This window comes from Triticum urartu, chromosome 4A (genome assembly GCF_056163025.1).
Source record: "Triticum urartu cultivar PI428250 chromosome 4A, HENAU_Tu73, whole genome shotgun sequence".
NCBI lineage: Eukaryota > Viridiplantae > Streptophyta > Magnoliopsida > Poales > Poaceae > Triticum > Triticum urartu.
In genome coordinates this window covers 520,079,182-520,097,780 of record NC_141876.1, presented here as the reverse complement: position 1 = coordinate 520,097,780, position 18,599 = coordinate 520,079,182, and positions in this window count along the sequence as shown.

Here is an 18,599-nt window from a genome sequence, read left to right as displayed (position 1 = left end):
TCCAAACTAGAGCCCCTTGCAGTGCCACGTCGAACTCGAGGGCTGGTTTTAGTTGTACGGATTGCTTATCCGGTGTGCCCTGAGAACGAGATATGTGCAGCTCCTATCGGGATTTGTCGGCACATTCGAGTGGCATTGCTGGACTAGTTTTACCATTGTCGTGATGTCTTGTAACCGGGATTCCAAGTCTGATCGGGTTGTATTGGGAGAAGGAATATCCTTCGTTGACCATGAGAGCTTGTGATGGGCTAAGTTGGGACACCACTGCATGGTTTTGATCTTTCGAAAGCCGTGCCCGCGGTTATGGGCAGATGGGAATTTGTTAATGTCCGGTTGTAGATAACCTGAAACTTAACTTAATTAAAATGAATCAAATAGAGTGTATGGCCGTGATGGTCTCTTTTCGGCGGAGTCCGGGAAGAGAACATGGTCTCGTGTTATGCTTGAACATAGGTTGTTCTAGGATCACTTTTTGATCATAGTCCATCGATCGTGCCTTCGCCTTCTCTTCTCGCTCTCATTTGCGTATGTTAGCCACCATATATGCTAGTGCTTGCTGCAGCTCCTGCTCATACCTTTTACCCTTCCTATAAGCTTAAATAGTCTTGATCGCGAGGGTGTGAGATTGCTGAGTCCCCGTGACTCAGAGATTACTTCCAAAACCAGATGCAGGAACCGATGATACTGCCCCAGGAGATTTGACTGAGCTCAAGTGGGAGTTTGATGAGGACTCAGGATGATACTACGTTTCCTTTCCAGACGAATTGGTCTCGGTTGCAGCGTAAGGTACTGTCTATGATATCACATCACAATTTGAACTACATTTCTGCATTTGCCTTAATGTCTCACTTGTACGAAAACTGTTAGCAGAAGAACATTTGTTCTCAAGGGACCACAGAATCTCGCAACTATACTGCACACTGCATTATTCTTGTGAGTACCTCTTGCCCTGTATGACCATACTTACTTTCATAGCTATTTGATTATGTAGCATCACTGCACATGTTAGCCTCGTAATCATCCATTTGGTGGAAATTATAAGATCCGTATGGACTCTTACATAAATTTATAATCAACCCAATGCTTTTGAAGAGGTTTAGCTCTGCAGTCCTCTTGCAAGGACTAGACGTGGTCTATCACTATACTTACATTAACAGCTACTCCTTCCGTCCCATAATATAAGAATGTTTTGTACAGTACACCAGTGTTCAAAACACTCTTGTATTATGGGAAGAGGGATTGGTTCATTTTGTAGCATTCTGCATCTTATCTCCCTCACCCACCATTTACTAAAAAAGATCAGATCTATATTTAATCTTACCAACAAGTAGAATACACAGACAATGCCAGTGCATAAGTGTAGCCCATTGCTCGTGTCAGTACATTTTGTCCTGTAATGCTTGTACTTCCAAGGATTGGTAGTTGATTATGTAGCATCATTCTGCATCTTATCTTCATTATCCTCTATCCCTTCCAGTATTATCATATCTATAATTACTCTCTACAAAATGTAGAGTACAGGCAATGCTTATGAAGAAGATTCTGTGCTGAAATTCTTGAGTTATCCTTCCCTTGCCATGGAGAAGGGCATTATAAAGCCGGTGTTAACTGTTAATGTAAGTCAGTCCTTCTAAAGCCTTTATCCTCAACTGCTGTTTAATTTGCTCATACTCCCTATCGTTTACTGCTGTTTAGTTTGCTGTTTCTACCAAAATGCATGTTCGTAAGAACCGTAAGTTCTAAGTTTTACTTGTAAAACCAAATTCCTTATTCATACCATGCACATTACTTAATACTCCCTATATGTATGCTTGTTTTTGTGGATCTACAATCCAGTGTGTTGTGAAGCAGCCCATGTTTGCACCTTGTCATCTCCTGTTTTATCTTACTGATGTGGCTGATGATATGAACAACATGCCATGCACATTATCCAAAATAGATACAATGATTTTCTTTGCCTTCATCTATGCTTGTTATGTTGACATGGTAATCCAGTAGTGTGGTGAAGCTCCCCGCATTATGAACAATGCCAAATTATGCTATTGATATTTTGAACATACTCCTTATTTTCTAATTTGAAATTGGATAGAATTGATAGAACAGTTATCATCTTTGTTTATACACATGCAAAACCTGTCATCTCTCTGCTTTGTTTCAGGGTGATATGCCTGATGGCATGCACAAGTTTGCTGAAGGCTGTGAGACAAACCCAACATATATTGCAGCAAAGAAGGCAAAACATCTTGAAGATAGCAAGACAACCCCAAAGTCTTGTCTTGATGCAGTGTTCAAGTTACTTGAGACTAATAGTCAGACAAGCTCACAGAATTCGTTGTCTGAATCAGTTCGACTTCTTCAGTCCCAAGTTCTAGCAGAAAGGCATTCTGCAACTCAACTTCGACTTGAAGTCCTATCTCTAAGAAAGATTGCAGAGAACACCAATGAGAACCTCATCGCTAAACAGCTACACTTGGAAGCTATGACCGACATGCTAGGCCGGTCTCACAGCCTTGCTCAGCAGCTTGCGCAGTAGTTCCCCCGCAAGGCTAACCTTTCTTGAACTATCTTGGAAGTGGTCTCGGTTCAGTATTATTTTGTTACGCTGCAATGGTGCCCAGTTTTTGTAATCTGCTTCTTCGTTGCGCTTTATGATCACTGGTGGCGAACTATGATGCCCAGTGGATGTAATATACCTTGAATCCTTTATTGTGTAGTGTAGGTTTATTCTTAGTTACTATGCCGTAATTTCTTTATTGTATAGAGTAGGTTTGTTCTTAATTCCTACTAGTTACGCAGCAGCCCGAAATGAACCCCGGCCCATGATTGTGCGAATCAAATCACGGGCTTTTAACAGGCCAAAATTGTATGGGTCCTTGTTTGGACCAATCAGATATCGGCTGCGAGCAGGCCAGATGAAAACCGGGCCGTAGTTAGGCCCAACTATATGACGGGCTTTTAACAGGCCGAAATTAATATAGGGCCAAAATTTTAAACGGGCCCTTAACAGGCCAAAACTAATATCAGGCTGAATTACTAAGTGGGCCTTTAGCAAGTGGGCCCAAAAGCATAGTGTCCAGTTGACGGGCTGAATCTGATATGGGCCATAATTGAGCCCAAAACCTCTTAAAGGGTCGGACCTGATCTGGGCCGTAATTTGGCCCAGAACGTGGTAGGCTTTTAACGGGCCAGATCTCATATGGGCCACTATTAGGCCCGGAGCGTGGCAGGCCATTAATGAACCGGATCAAATATGGGCTGGCATTTGGCCCAAAACATGGCAGCAAGTTAATGGGCCGGCCTACTAGGGTCCTCAAAATCTTGTGGGCCTACAGCTGGGCCAGCCCATTAATGTCGGCGAAATCTCATGGGCCTTTAGCTGGGCCGGCCCATTATGGCACACACAAATCTTGTGGGCCTTTACCTGGGCCGGCCTATTATGGCCCGCAAAATCTTGTGGGCCTTTAGCTGGGCCAGCCCATTATGGTCCGCAAAATCTCGTGGGCCTTTAGCTGGGCCGGCCCATTATGGTCCGCAAAATCTTGTGGGCCTTTAGTTGGGCCGGCCCATTTAAACTTGTTGGGTCGTGCCACGTGTCGACGTATCATAGGCGCCTTCTGTCCAATGAGTGGATGACATCTGCCCCGACGATGAGCCGACACGTGTTTCCTCTAGCCAATGATGATTTTACACGTGGAAAATCCCCATTGGTCGGGGCTGTTAACGGGTTATCAGATCCAAAACCCGACCCGATAGGTTAACGGCGTTCCGTTACGGTGGATGCCACATGTCGGTCACCCTTGACGAAAGCACTTCTGTGACGTGCGATTTATCGTCATGGAAGTGGACACTTCCGTGATGATAATTTTGGTAATGTCATGGAACACTTCTACGACAGCACAGGTATGACTATCTTGATTCTGTCATAAATTTGTCATGGATGTACATGCATGACAAAAAAGCGACCTACTGTGACAAACACGTATCATCACGGAAGTGTATTTTTTTGTAGTGCATGTTTATGGTTAGGAAATTTAACCATCTTTGATTAACGAGCTAGTCAAGTAGAGGCATACTAGGGACACTCTGTCAGAAATTTAACTAAGTTTCCGATTAATACAATTCTAGCATGAATAATAAACATTTATCATGATATAAGGAAATATAAATAACAACTTTATTATTACCTCTAGGGCATATTTCCTTTAGTCTCCCACTTGCACTAGAGTTAATAATCTAGATTACGTAGTAATGATTCTAACACCCATGGAGTTTTGGTGCTGATCATGTTTTGCTCGTGGGAGAGGCTTAGTCAATGGGTTTGCAACATTCAGATCAATATGTATCTTGCAAATCTCTATGTCTCCCTCCTTGACTTGATCGCGGATGGAGTTGAAGCGTCTCTTGATGTGTTTGGTTCTCTTGTGAAATTTGGATTCCTTCACGAAGTTAATTGCTCCAGTATTGTCACAAAAAATCATTGGACCCGATGCACTAGGTATTACATCTAGATCTGATATGAACTCCTTAATCCAGACTCCTTCATTTGCTGCTTCCGAAGAAGCTATGTACTCCACTTCACACGTAGATCCTGATAATCCCCAAGTGCAGGGAATCATTGTAGCAATTCCCAATGGTGGAAGTGATAAGTATGGAGTGTCAAACCCACAAGGATCTAAAGGTAAGATCAATATTCTCTCAAGCCCTATCTGTCTTTGATACGACTCTGTGTACACCGAACGTTTGCTTCCAACTAGAAACGAGAAATAAAACTACGTTGTGGGTATGAAGAGGATAACTTTGCATGGTATCAGAGAGATAAAATATAAAAGTAGGTGTTGTTATCATAAAGTTAGAATATATTACTAAATATTATAGATAGCGAGTGTGGAATAATGATGGATCGGTGTGCGTAATTATCTTAGGCAATTGTTAACAAGACCGGTGGTCGTCATTCCAATTTCATATGAGGGAGAGGCATAAGCTAACATACTTTCTCTTCTTGGATCATATGCACTTATGATTGGAACTCTAGCAAGCATCCGCAACTACTAAAGATCATTAAGGTAAAACCCAACCATAGAATTAAAGCATCAAGTCCCCTTTATCCCATACGCAACAACCCCCTTACTCGGGTTTATGCTTCTGTCACTCAAGCAACCCACTATAAGAGAATCATGAACGTATTGCGACACCCTACAGCGGGAATCCTTCACGCTTGTGCGACACGGAGGGCACAATAGGACAGCACCAAAATAAAACATACAACTCGTACCAATCTAGATCATTAATCAACCCAAAGACAAAGGATATCTACTCAAAATATCATAGGGTGGCAACACATCATTGGATCATAATATGTGGAATAAAGCACCATGTTCAAGTAGGGATTACAGCGGGGTGCGGGAGAGTGGACCGCGTAAAAGAGATGAGGGTGATGATGATGATGATGATGATGATGGTGATGTTGATGAAGACGATCACCGCGGCGATGATTCCCCTCCCGATGGCACTCTGGTGCCACCGAGAGAGAGGAGGAGAGGTTCTCCCCCTTGTGCTTTCTCCTCCATGGCCTCCCACCTGGATGGGGAGAGGTTCTCCTTCTAGATCTTGGTCTTTATGGCGATGATGGCCCCTCCGGGATCCTCCTCCATGGCCTTCGGTGATGATGGCCCCCTCCGGCAGGGTGCCAGAGAGGGCCTAGATTGATTTCTCATGGCTACAGAGTCTTGCAGCGGCGGAACTTCCGTTCTAGATTATTTTCTAGGGGTTTCTATATTTATAGGAATTGTTGGCATCGGTTTCACGTCAGGGGGTTCTCCGAGTCGTCCACGAGATAGGGGCTCATGCCCAGGGGGGTGGGGCGCGCCCCCCACCCTTGTGGATGGCTCGGAACTATTTTGGCCCAACTCTTTTACTCCGGGGGCTTCTTTTGGTCCTAAAAATCATCAAAAATTGGCACGTCAATTGGACTCCGTTTGGTATTCCTTTTATGCAATACTCAAGAACAAGGGAAAACAGAAACTGACACTGGGCTCTAGGTTAATAGGTTAGTCCCAAAAATCATATAAAATAGCATATAAATGCATATAAAACATCTAAGATGGATAATATAATAGCATGAATACTTCATAAATTATAGATACATTGGAGACGTATCAGCTTCCCCAAGCTTAATTCCTGCTCGTCCTCGAGTAGGTAAATGATAAAAGAAATAATTTATGAAGTGTCAATGCTATCAAGTGCATAAGTTTCATCAATGATAGTTCCAATCACTTTTTCTAGCATCATTATATATCATAACAGTAGCTCAACTCATGAAACTTCTCATGATCAAGTAACAAGCTATTCACATGTTAAAGTATAGATCATAAACTTTCTTGAAAACTAACAAACTGTGCTCTTAGTCATCAAACAATTGCAATCCATCTTATTTCCGGGAAGGGTCCATGTAAGAGCTTTGATTCAGCAAACTCCACATACTCAACTATCATTTAATCTTTCACAATTGCTAACACTCATGTGATATTTATGGGTTCAAAGTTTTAATCGGACACAGAGAAAGATAGGGGCTTATAGTTTCGCCTCCCAACCTTTTACCTCAAGGGTAATGTCAACAATAATAATTTATGAGAACCTACATCCAAGTGGATATATATATATATATATATATCCGAATCGATCCAACACAAAGTGCTTGCCAAAGGAAAAAGTGTAAAAAGGAAAGGTGATGACCACCATGACTCTTGTATAAGGGTAGAAGATAAAAGTAAAAGATAGGCCCTTCGCAGAGGGAAGCAGAGGTTGTCGTGCGCTTTTATGGTTGGATGCACAAAATCTTAATGCAAAAGAATGTCACTTTATATTGCCACTTGTGATATGGACCTTTATTATGCAGTCTGTCGCTTTTATTTCTTCCACATCACAAGATCGTATAAAGCTTATTTTCTCCACATTAATAGATCATACATATTTAGAGAGCAATTTTTATTGCTTGCAACAATGACAACTTACTTGAAGGATCTTACTCAATCCATAGGTAGATATGGTGGACTCTCATGGAAAAACTGGGTTTAAGGATATTCGTAAGCACAAGTAGTATCTCTACTTGGTGCAAAGAATTTGGCTAGCATGAGGGGGGAAGGCAAGCTCAACATGTTGGATGATCCAAGACAATATAACATTTCGAATATAGGAAAACATAACCCATTAAGTTGTCTTCCTTGTCCAACATCAACCATTTAGCATGTCATATTTTAATGAGTGCTCACAATTGCAAAAGATGTCCAAGATAGTATATTTATATGTGAAATCTCTCTTCCTTCAATATTCTTTCATGAATTGTTCAAGTGACCAATGCTGCGTTTGCTAACTTCCAATAAGTTTACTACCTATACTTATTATGTGTGAAGTCATTACTCCCCATGTTGTAAGAATATGAAACATATATAAATTAAAATTTATGATATTCAATTCATTCAACCTTTTACTCATAGGATACATGTGAAGCACGTGAGTATATGACAAACTACTCCAAAAAGATATAAGTGAAGAATACTGAGTAGTCAAATAATTAAATAGCCATGGGAGGATTCTTCTTCATTCAAGATTTAAGATCCAATGATTTTATTCAAACATCAAGTAAAATTGAAAATACGCTCCAAGCAAGACACATATCATGTGACGAATAAAAATATAGCTCCGAGTAAGGTATATTGATAGTTTTGAAGACGAAAGAGGGGATGCCTTCCGGGGCATCCCCAAGCTTAGGCACTTGAGTCTTCCTTGAATATTACCTTGGGGTTCCTTGGGAATCCCCAAGCTTAGGGTCTTTCCACTCCTTATTCTCCTCATATCGATATCTCACCCAAAGCTTGAAAACTTCAATCACACAAAACTTAACGGAACTTCGTGAGATAGGTTAGAATGATAAAGAGTAAACCATTCACTTTGGTACTGTCAAATACAAGGTTCATAATTGTTCTCACACAATGCCTACTGTACCATATCATTTCTACAATTTATATTGAGAAATATAAGCCATAGAAACTAGAAAACAAGCAAACTATGCAATGAAAACAGAATCTGTGAGAAACAGAACAGTCTGTAATGATCTGAACACCAACCATACTCCTGCTACTCCAAAAATTATGAAATAAATTGGTGGACGTGAGGGATTTGTCTATTAATCTTCTGAAAAAAGAATTAACTCAATCACACTCTTCTGTAAAAAAATGGTAGCTAATCTCGTGAGCGCAAAGTTTCTGTTTTTTACAGCAAGATCAAATTAACTTTCACCCAAGTCTTCCCAAAGGTCTTACTTGGCACTTTATTGAAACAAAAGCTATAAAACATGATTAATAAAGTAGATTAATCATGATAACACACAAAAACAGTAAGGGTCAATATTGGGTTGTCTACCAACAAGCACTTTTCTTTAATGCCTTTTAGCTAGGCATGATGATTTCAATGATGCTCACATAAAAGATCAGAATTGAAACATAAAGAGAGAATCATGAATAATATTACTAGCACATTTAAACCTAACCCACTTCCTATGCCTAGGAATTTTGTGAGCACACAATTTATGGGAACAAGAATCAACTAGCATAGGAAGGCAAAACGAGTATAACTTCAAAACCTTAAGCACATAGAGAGGAAACTTGATATTAATGCAACTCCTACAAGCATGTATTCCTCCCTCATAATAATTTTCAGTAGAATCATGAATGATTTAAACAATATAACCAGCACATAAAGCATTATGTTCATGATCTACAAGCATAGAAATTTCACTAGTCTTCACATAAGCAAAATTCTTCTCATTCGGAATAGTGGGAGCAACCTTCTTCTAAATCCACTTTAGATGATAGTATTATTCATACTCCAAAAGATATAAGTTAAGTTCATGGATCATCCTACAATTAATATAGACTAACCAATATCCAAGCTCAAAATATATAAGTGAAGCACACGAAGCATTCTATAAAACCATACTCAACAGATTTAAGTGAAGCACAAAGAGCAATTCTATAAGATCATACTTAAAAGATATAAGTGAAGCACATGAATTATTCTATAAATCAATAAAGGGCTATCTCATACTATCATAGTTATTAAAGTAAAAACAAAAAAACAAAGGACACAAATTATGTGAACAAAACAAAAACCGAGGTACACCGATAATTGTTGAAGAAGAAAGATGGGATGCCAACCGGGGCATCCCCAAGCTTAGATGCTTGAGTATCCTTGAAATATTTACTTGGGGTGACTTGGGCATCCCCAAGATTGAGCTCTTGCCTCTCTTTATTCTTCTCATATCAATAGCTCCTCGATCTTCGAACACTTCATCCACACAAAACTTTAACAAAAACTTTGTGAGATCCGTTAGTGTAAATAAAGCAAATCACTACCTTTAGTTACTGTTGCAAACTTATTCCAATTTCATATTAGAACTATATATACTGTATTCCAACTTCACCATGGTTCATACCCCCCTGATACTACACATAGATTCATCAAAATAAGCGAACAACTCATAGAAAACAGAATATGTCAAAAACAGGATACTTTGTAGTAATCTGGAAGTTTAGTAAACTTCTGTGACTCCAAAAAAATTCTAAAAAATATGAAAATTTTAAAAAAATTGTATATAAGTAATGTACAAAATGTTTCAGACCCATTTGACTTTCCAGTAAAAAATTAAAAATCATGCGCTACAGCCAAAGTTTCTGTTTTTGTACTACATAAAGTAAACAAGCAATCTAATCATCCTAAAACCAAGGATTGTCACATTATTTTTATAGTACAATGGATATATACAAGGGGATAATTATTTTCAGAGAAGCTTCCATGAAATTTTTTACATTATTTCCATGAGCATGAACACAAGTGTTCAAGGTTGACCCTCATTTCTCCAATGCATAACCTTCCAATCACTTCTCTTATTGAAAAACTTTTTAGGTATGAGAGGCAAGTAAATTTTTTTGTATTTTCAATTCCTTTAAAAAAATTGTATGTTTCACTCACAACTAAACAGAAACAAAAAAGGAAAAACAAAATCTACTTAGTGAAGAAAGCAAACAAGCACACACGAGAATATCAACCCCACGCTATTGCTGCCCGGCAACGGCGCCAGAAAAGAGCTTGATAATCCCCAAGTGCAGGGAATCATCGTAGCAATTCCCAATGGTGGAAGTGATAACTATGGAATGTCGAACCCACAAGGAGCTAAAGGTAAGATCAATATTCTCTCAAGCCCTATCTGCCACTGATACGACTCTACGTACACCGAACCTTTGCTTCCAACAAGAAATGAGAAATAAAACTATGTTGTGGGTATGAAGAGGATAACTTTGCATGGTATCGGATAGATAAAATATAAAAGTAGGTGATGTTATCATAAAGTTAGAATATATTACTAAATATTATAGATAGCGAGTGTGGAATAATGATGGATTAGTGTGCGAAATTGTCTTAGGCAATTGCTAACAAGACCGGTGGTCGTCATTGCAATTTCGTATGAGGGAGAGGCATAAGCTAACATACTTTGACTTCTTGGATCATATGCAATTATGATTGGAACTCTAGCAAGCATCCGCAACTACTAAAGATCATTAAGGTAAAACCCAACCATAGCATTAAAGCATCAAGTCCCCTTTATCCCATACGCAACAACCCCCTTACTCGGGTTTATGCTTCTGTCACTCAAGCAACCCACTATAAGCGGATCATGAACGTATTGCAACACCCTACAACGTGAACCCCTCACGCTTGCGCGACACGGAGGGCACATTAGGACAACACCAAAATAAAACATACAACTCGTACCAATCTAGATCATCAATCAACCCAAAGACAAAGGATATCTACTCAAAACATCATAGGATGCCAACACATCATTGGATCATAATATGTGGCATAAAGCACCATGTTCAAGTAGGGATTACAGCGGGGTGTAGGAGAGTGGACCGCGTAAAAGAGATGAGGGTGATGTTGATGATGGTGATGTTGATGAAGACGATCACCGCAGCGATGATTCCCCTCCCGATGGCACTCCGGTGCCACCGAGAGAGAGGAGGAGAGGTTCTCCCCCTTGTGCTTTCTCCTCCATGGCCTCCCCTGGATGGGGAGAGGATCTCCCTTTGGATCTTGGCGTTTATGGCGATGATGGCCCCTCCGGGATCCTCCTCCATGGCCTCCGGTGATGATGGCCCCCTCTGGCAGGGTGCCAGAGAGGGCCTAGATTGATTTCTAGTGGCTACAGAGGCTTGCGGCGGTGGAACTTCCAATCTAGGTTATTTTCTGGGGGTTTCTGTATTTATAGGAATTTTTTGTGTCAGTTTCACATCAGGGGGGTCTCCGAGTCGTCCACGAGATAGGGGCCCATGCCCAGGGGGGTGGGGCGCGCCCCCCACCCTCGTGGTCGGCTCGGGACTCTTCTGGCCCAACTCTTTTACTCCCAGGGCTTCTTTGGGTCCATTAAAAATCATCAAAAATTGGCACGTCAATTGGACTCTGTTTGGTATTCCTTTTCTACAATACTCAAAAACAAGGGGAAAACAGAAACTAGCACTGGGCTCTAGGTTAATTGGTTAGTCCCAAAAATCATATAAAATAGAATATAAAACATCTAAGATGGATAATATAATAGCATGAATACTTCATAAATTATAGATACATTGGAGACGTATCAGATCCCGCCACGACGCTCTGCTTGGAACTACCCCAACTGATAGCTCCACCATTCAATATAAATATGTATCCGGTTTGTAACTTAGAGTCATCCAGATCAGTGTCAAAGCTTGCATCGATGTAACAATTTACGACAAGCTCTTTGTCACCTCCATAAACGAGAAACATATCCTTAGTCCTTTACAGGTATTTCAGGATGTTCTTGACCGCTGTCAAGTGATCCCCTCCTAGATTACTTTGGTACCTCCCTGCTAAACTTATAGCAAGGCACACATCAGATCTGGTACACAACATTGCATACATGATAGAACCTATGGCTGAGGCAAAGGGAATGACTTTCATTTTCTCTCTATCTTCTGCAGTGGTCGAGCATTGAGTCTGACTCAATTTCACACCTTGTAACACAGACAAGAGACTGGTCCATTTCAAACTTCTTCAAAACTTTACCAAGGTATGTGCTTTGCGAAAGTACAATTAAGCATCTTGATCTATCTCTATAGATCTTGATGCCCAATATATAAGCAGCTTCACCGAGGTCTTTCATTGAAAAATTCTTATTCAAGTATCCTTTTATGCTATCCAGGAATTATGTACTATTTCCAATCAACAATATGTCATCCACTTATAATATCAGAAATGCTACATAGCTCCCACTCACTTTCTTGTAAATACAGGCTTCTCCAAAAGTCTATATAAAACCATATGCTTTGAACACACTATCAAAGTGTATATTCCAACTCCGAGAGGCTTGCACCAGTCCATAAATGGATGGTTGGAGCTTGCACACTTTGTTAGCACCTTTAGGATCAACAAAACCTTCTGGTTGCATCATATACAACTCTTCTTTAAGATATCCATTAAGGAATGCAGTTTTGACATCCATGTGCCAAATTTCGTAATCGTAAAATGCGGCAATTGCTAACATGATTCAGACAGACTTATGCATCGCTACGGGTGAGAAGGTCTCATCGTAGCCAACTCCTGAAACTTGTTGAAAACCTTTCACAACAAGTCGAGCTTTGTAGATAGTAACATTACCGTCAGTGTTAGTCTTCTTCTTGAAGATCCATTTATTCTCTATGTCTTGCCGATCATCGGGCAAGTCAACCAAAGTCCACACTTTGTTCTCATACATGGATCCCATCTCAGATTTCATGGCCTCAAGCCGTTTTGCGGAATCTGGGCTCATCATCACTTCCTCAAAGTTCGTAGGTTGGTCATGATCAAGTAACATGACCTCCAGAATAGGATTACCGTACCACTCTGGTGCGGATCGTCCTCTGGTTGACCTACGAGGTTTGGTAGTAACTTTATCTGAAGTTTCATGATCATCATCATTAGCTTCCTCACTAATTGGTGTAGGAATCACTGGAACTAATTTATGTGATGAAATAATTTCCAATTCGGGAGAAGGTACAATTACCTCATCAAGTTCTACTTTCCTCCCACTCACTTCTTTCGAAAGAAACTCCTTCTCTAGAAATAATCCATTCTTAGCAATGAATATCTTGCCTTCGGAGCTGTGATAGAAGGTGTACCCAATAGTCTCCTTTGGGTATCCTATGAAGACACATTTCTCTGATATGGGTTCGAGCTTATAAGGTTGAAGCTTTTTCACATAAGCATTGCAGCCCCAAACTTTAAGAAACAACAGCTTAGGTTTCTTGCCAAACCACAGTTCATATGGTGTCATCTCAACAGATTTAGATGGCGCCCTATTTAATGTGAATGCAGTTGTCTCTAAAGCATAACCCCAAAACAATAGCGGTAAATCGGTAAGAGACATCAAGATCACACCATGTCTAATAAAGTATGATTACGATGTTTGGACACACCATTACGCTGTGGTGTTTCAGGTGGCGTGAGTTGCAAAACTATTCCACATTGTTTAAAATGAAGACCAAACTTGTAACTCAAATATTCTCCTCCACGATCAGATCGTAGAAACTTTATTTTCTTGTTACGATGATTTTCCACTTCACTCTAAAATTCTTTGAACTTTTCAAATGTTTCAGACTTATGTTTCATTAAGTAGATATACCCATATCTGCTCAAATCATCTGTGAAGGTTAGAAAATAACGATACCCGCCACGAGCCTCAACACTCATCGTACCGCATACATCAGTATGTATTATTTCCAACAAGTCAGTTGCTCGCTCCATTGTTCCGGAGAACGGAGCCTTAGTCATCTTTCCCATGAGGCATGGTTCACAAGCATCAAGTGATTCCAAAAGCCCATCAGCATGGAGTTTCTTCATGCGCTTTACACCAATATGACCTAAACGGCAGTGCCACAAATAAGTTGCGCTATCATTATTAACTTTGCATCTTTTGGCTTCAATATTATGAATATTTGTATCACTACAATTGAGATTCAACAAAAATAGACCACTCATCAAGGGTGCATGACCATAAAAGATATTACTCATATAAATAGAACAACCATTATTCTCTGATTTAAATGAATAACCGTCTCGCATCAAACAAGATCCAGATATAATGTTCATGCTCAACGCTGGCACTAAATAACAATTATTTAGGTCTAGAACTAATCCCGACAGTAGATGTAGAGGTAGCGTGCCGACGGCGATCACATCGACTTTGGAACCATTTCCCACGCGCATCGTCACCTCATCCTTAGCCAATCTTCGTTTAATCTGTAGCCCCTGTTTCGAGTTGCAAATATGAGCAACAGAATCAATATCAAATACCCAGGCGCTACTACGAGCATTAGTAAGGTACACATCAATAACATGTCTATCAAATATACCTTTCACTTTGCCATCCTTCTTATCCGCCAAATACTTGAGGCAGTTCCGCTTCCAGTGACCAGTCCCTTTGCAGTAGAAGCACTCAGTTTCAGGCTTAGGTCCAGACTTGGGCTTCTTCCCTTGAGCAGCAACTGGCTTGTTGTTCTTCTTGAAGTTCCCTTTCTTCCCTTTGCCCTTTTTCTTGAAACTAGTGGTATTGTTCACCATCAACACTTGATGTTCCTTCTTGACTTCTACCTCCGCAGCCTTTAGCATTGCGAAGAGCTCGGGAATTGTCTTTTCCATCCCTTGCATATTATAGTTCATCACGAAGCCTTTATAGCTTGGTGGTAGTGATTGAAGAACTCTGTCAATGACACTATCATCAGGAAGATTAACTCCCAGCTGAGTCAAGTGGTTATGATACCCAGACATTCTGAGTATGTGTTCACTGACAGAACTATTCTCCTCCATTTTGCAGCTATAGAACTTGTTGGAGACTTCATATCTCTCAACTCGGGTATTTGCTTGAAATATTAACTTCAACTCCTGGAACATCTCATATGCTCCATGACATTCAAAACGTCTTTGAAGTCCCGATTCTAAGCCGTAAAGCATCGCACACTGAACTATCAAGTAGTCATCAGCTTTGCTTTGCCAGACGTTCATAACGTCCGGGGTTGCTCCTGCAGCGGGTCTTGTACCTAGTGGTGCTTCCAGGACGTAATTCTTCTGTGCAGCAATGAGGATAATCCTCAAGTTACGGACCCAGTCCGTGTAGTTGCTACCATTATCTTTCAACTTAGCTTTCTCTAGGACCGCATTAAAATTCAAGGGAACGGTAGCACGGGCCATTGATCTACAACAACATAGATATGCAAAAACTATTAGGTACTAAGTTCATGATAATTAATGTTCAATTAATCATATTACTAATGTACTCCCACTTAGATAGACATCCCTCCAGTCATGTAAATGATCACGTGATCCATCAACTAAACCATGTCTGATCATCACGTGAGATGGAGTAGTTTTCAATGGTGAACATCACTATGTTGGTCATATCTACTATATGATTCATGTTCGACCTTTCGGTCTCAGTGTTCCGAGGCCATATCTGCATATGCTAGGCTCATCAAGTTTAACCGAGTATTCTGCACGTGCAAAAACTGTCTTGCACCGTTGTATGTGAATGTAGAGCTTATCACACCCAATCATCACGTGGTGTCTCGGCACGACGAACTATAGCAACGGTGCATACTCAGGGGAACACTTATACCTTGAAATTTAGTGAGGGATCATCTCATAATGCTATCGCTGAACTAAGGAAAATAAGATGCATAAAGGATAAACATCACATGCAATCAAAATATGTGACATGATATGGTCATCATCATCTTGTGCCTTTGATCTCCATCTCCAAAGCACCGTCATGATCTCCATCATCACCGGCTTGACACCTTGATCTCCATCGTAGCGTTGTTGTCGTCTCGCCAACTATTGCTTCTACGACTATCGCTACCGCTTAGTGATAAAGTAAAGCAATTACATGGCGATTGCATTTCATACAATAAAGCAACAACCATATGGCTCCTGCCAGTTGCCGATAACTGTTACAAAACATGATCATCTCGTACAACAATTTATATCTCAGCACGTCTTGACCATATCACATCACAACATGCCCTGCAAAAACAAGTTAGACGTTCTCTACTTTGTTGTTGCAAGTTTTACGTGGCTGCTACTGGCTTCTAGCAAGAACCGTTCTTACCTATGCATCAAAACCACAACGATTTTTCGTCAAGTGTGTTGTTTTAACCTTCAACAAGGACCGGCCGTAGTCAAACTCGATTCAACTAAAGTTGGAGAAACAGACACCCGCCAGCCACCTGTGTGCAAAGCACGTCGTTAGAACCAGTCTCATGAACACGGTCATGTAATGTCAGTCCAGGCCGCTTCATCCAACAATACCGCTGAATCAAAGTAAGACGTTGGTGGTAAGCAGTATGACTATTATCGCCCACAACTCTTTGTGTTCCACTCGTGCATATCATCTACGCATAGACTTGGCTTGGATGCCACTGTTGGGGAACGTAGCATGCAATTTCAAAACATTTCCTACGATCACGCAAGATCTATCTAGGAGATGCATAGCAACGAGACGGGGAGAGTGTGTCCATGTACCCTCGTAGACCGAAAGCGGAAGCGTTAGGTCAACACGGTTGATGCAGTCGAACGTCTTCACGATCCAACCGATCCAAGTACCGAACGTACGGCACCTCCGTGTTCATCACACGTTCAGCTCAATGATGTCCCTCGAGCTCTCGATCCAGTAGAGGATCGAGGGAGAGTTCCAATAGCACGACGGCGTGGTGACGGTGATGGTGATGTGATCCGCGCAGGGCTTCGCCTAAGCACTATGACGCTACGACTGGAGGAGTAAATCGTGGAGGGGGGCACCGCACATGGCTAAGAGAATTCTTGGTGTGCCTTTGGGGTGCCCCCCTGCCCTCGTATATAAAGGGGGGAGGAGGAGGCCGGGGCCAGGAGGGGTGCACCATGGGGGGAGTCCTACTTGGACTCTTAGTCCAAGTAGGATTCGCCCCGCCTCCTTTCTCCTTTCTCCACCGGAGGGAATAGGAAGGAGAGGGAGAGGGAAAGCGAAGGGGGGCGCCGCCCCTCCTCCTTGTCCTATTCAGACTCCCTTGGAGGGGGCGTGCGTCCAACCCCCCTGGGCTTCCCTCTCTCTCCCTTTAGGCCCATGTTGGCCCAACACTTCCCTGGGGGGTACCGGAAACCCCTCGGTACTCTGGAAAAATACCCAATCATTCGGAACCATTCCGATGTCCGAATATAACCTTCCAAAATATGAATCTTTACCTCTCGACCATTTCGAGACTCCTCATCATGTCCATGATCTCATCCGGGACTTCGAGCAAACTTCGGTCACCAAAACACATAACTCATAATACAAATCGTCATTGAATGTTAAGCGTGCGGACCCTATGGGTTCGAGAACTATGTAGACATGACCGAGACACATCTCCGGTTAATAACCAATAGCAGAACTTGGATGCTCATATTGGTTCCTACATATTCTACGAAGATCTTTATGTGTCAAACCACATGACAACATACGTCATTCCCTTTGTCATCGGTATGTTACTTGCCTGAGATTCGATCGTCGGTATCATCATACCTAGTTCAACCTCGTTACCGGCAAGTCTCTTTACTCGTTCCGTAATGCATTATCCCGCAACTAACTCATTAGTTACATTGCTCGCAAGACTTATAGTGATGTGCATTACCAAGAGGGCCTAGAGATACCTCTCCGATACATGGAGTGACAGATCCTAATCTTGATCTATGCCAACTCAACAAACACCATCGGAGACACCTGTAGAGCATCTTTATAATCACCCAGTTACGTTGTGATGTTTGATAGCACACAAGGTGTTCCTCCGGTATTCGGGAGTTGCATAATATCATAGTCAGAGGAATATGTATAAGTCATGAAGAAAGCAATAGCAATAAAACTAAACGATCATAATGCTAAGCTAACGGATGGGTCTTGTCCATCACATCATTCTTTAATGATGTGATCCCGTTCATCAAATGACAACACATGTCTATGCTCTGGAAACTTAACCATCTTTGATTCACAAGATAGTCAAGTAGAGGCATACTAGGGAAACTCTGTTTGTCTATGTATTCACACATGTACTAAGTTTTCGGTTAATACAATTCTAGCATGAATAATAAACATTTATCATGATATAAGGAAATATAACTAACAACTTTATTATTGCCTCTAGAGCATATTTCCTTCATTTCCTTTCTCCCATGAGAGGGAAAGGCGGGAGGGGCTAGCCATCCCATTTTTCCTTCCGTAGGGCTGGCCAAACAAGGGAGGGAGTGCACCAACCCCCTTGTGGGCTGGTATGTCCCCTCCTTTGGCCCATAAGGCCCGAAACCCCTTCTGATGGCCCGATTCCTTCCTGGTACGTCCTGAAACACTTCTGGTGTCCAAATACTATCGTCCTATATATCAATCTTTACCTCTCGACCATTTCGAGACTCCTCGTCATGTCCGTGATCTCATCCGGGAGTCCGGACAACATTCGGTCACCAAAACATATAACTCATATAACACCATA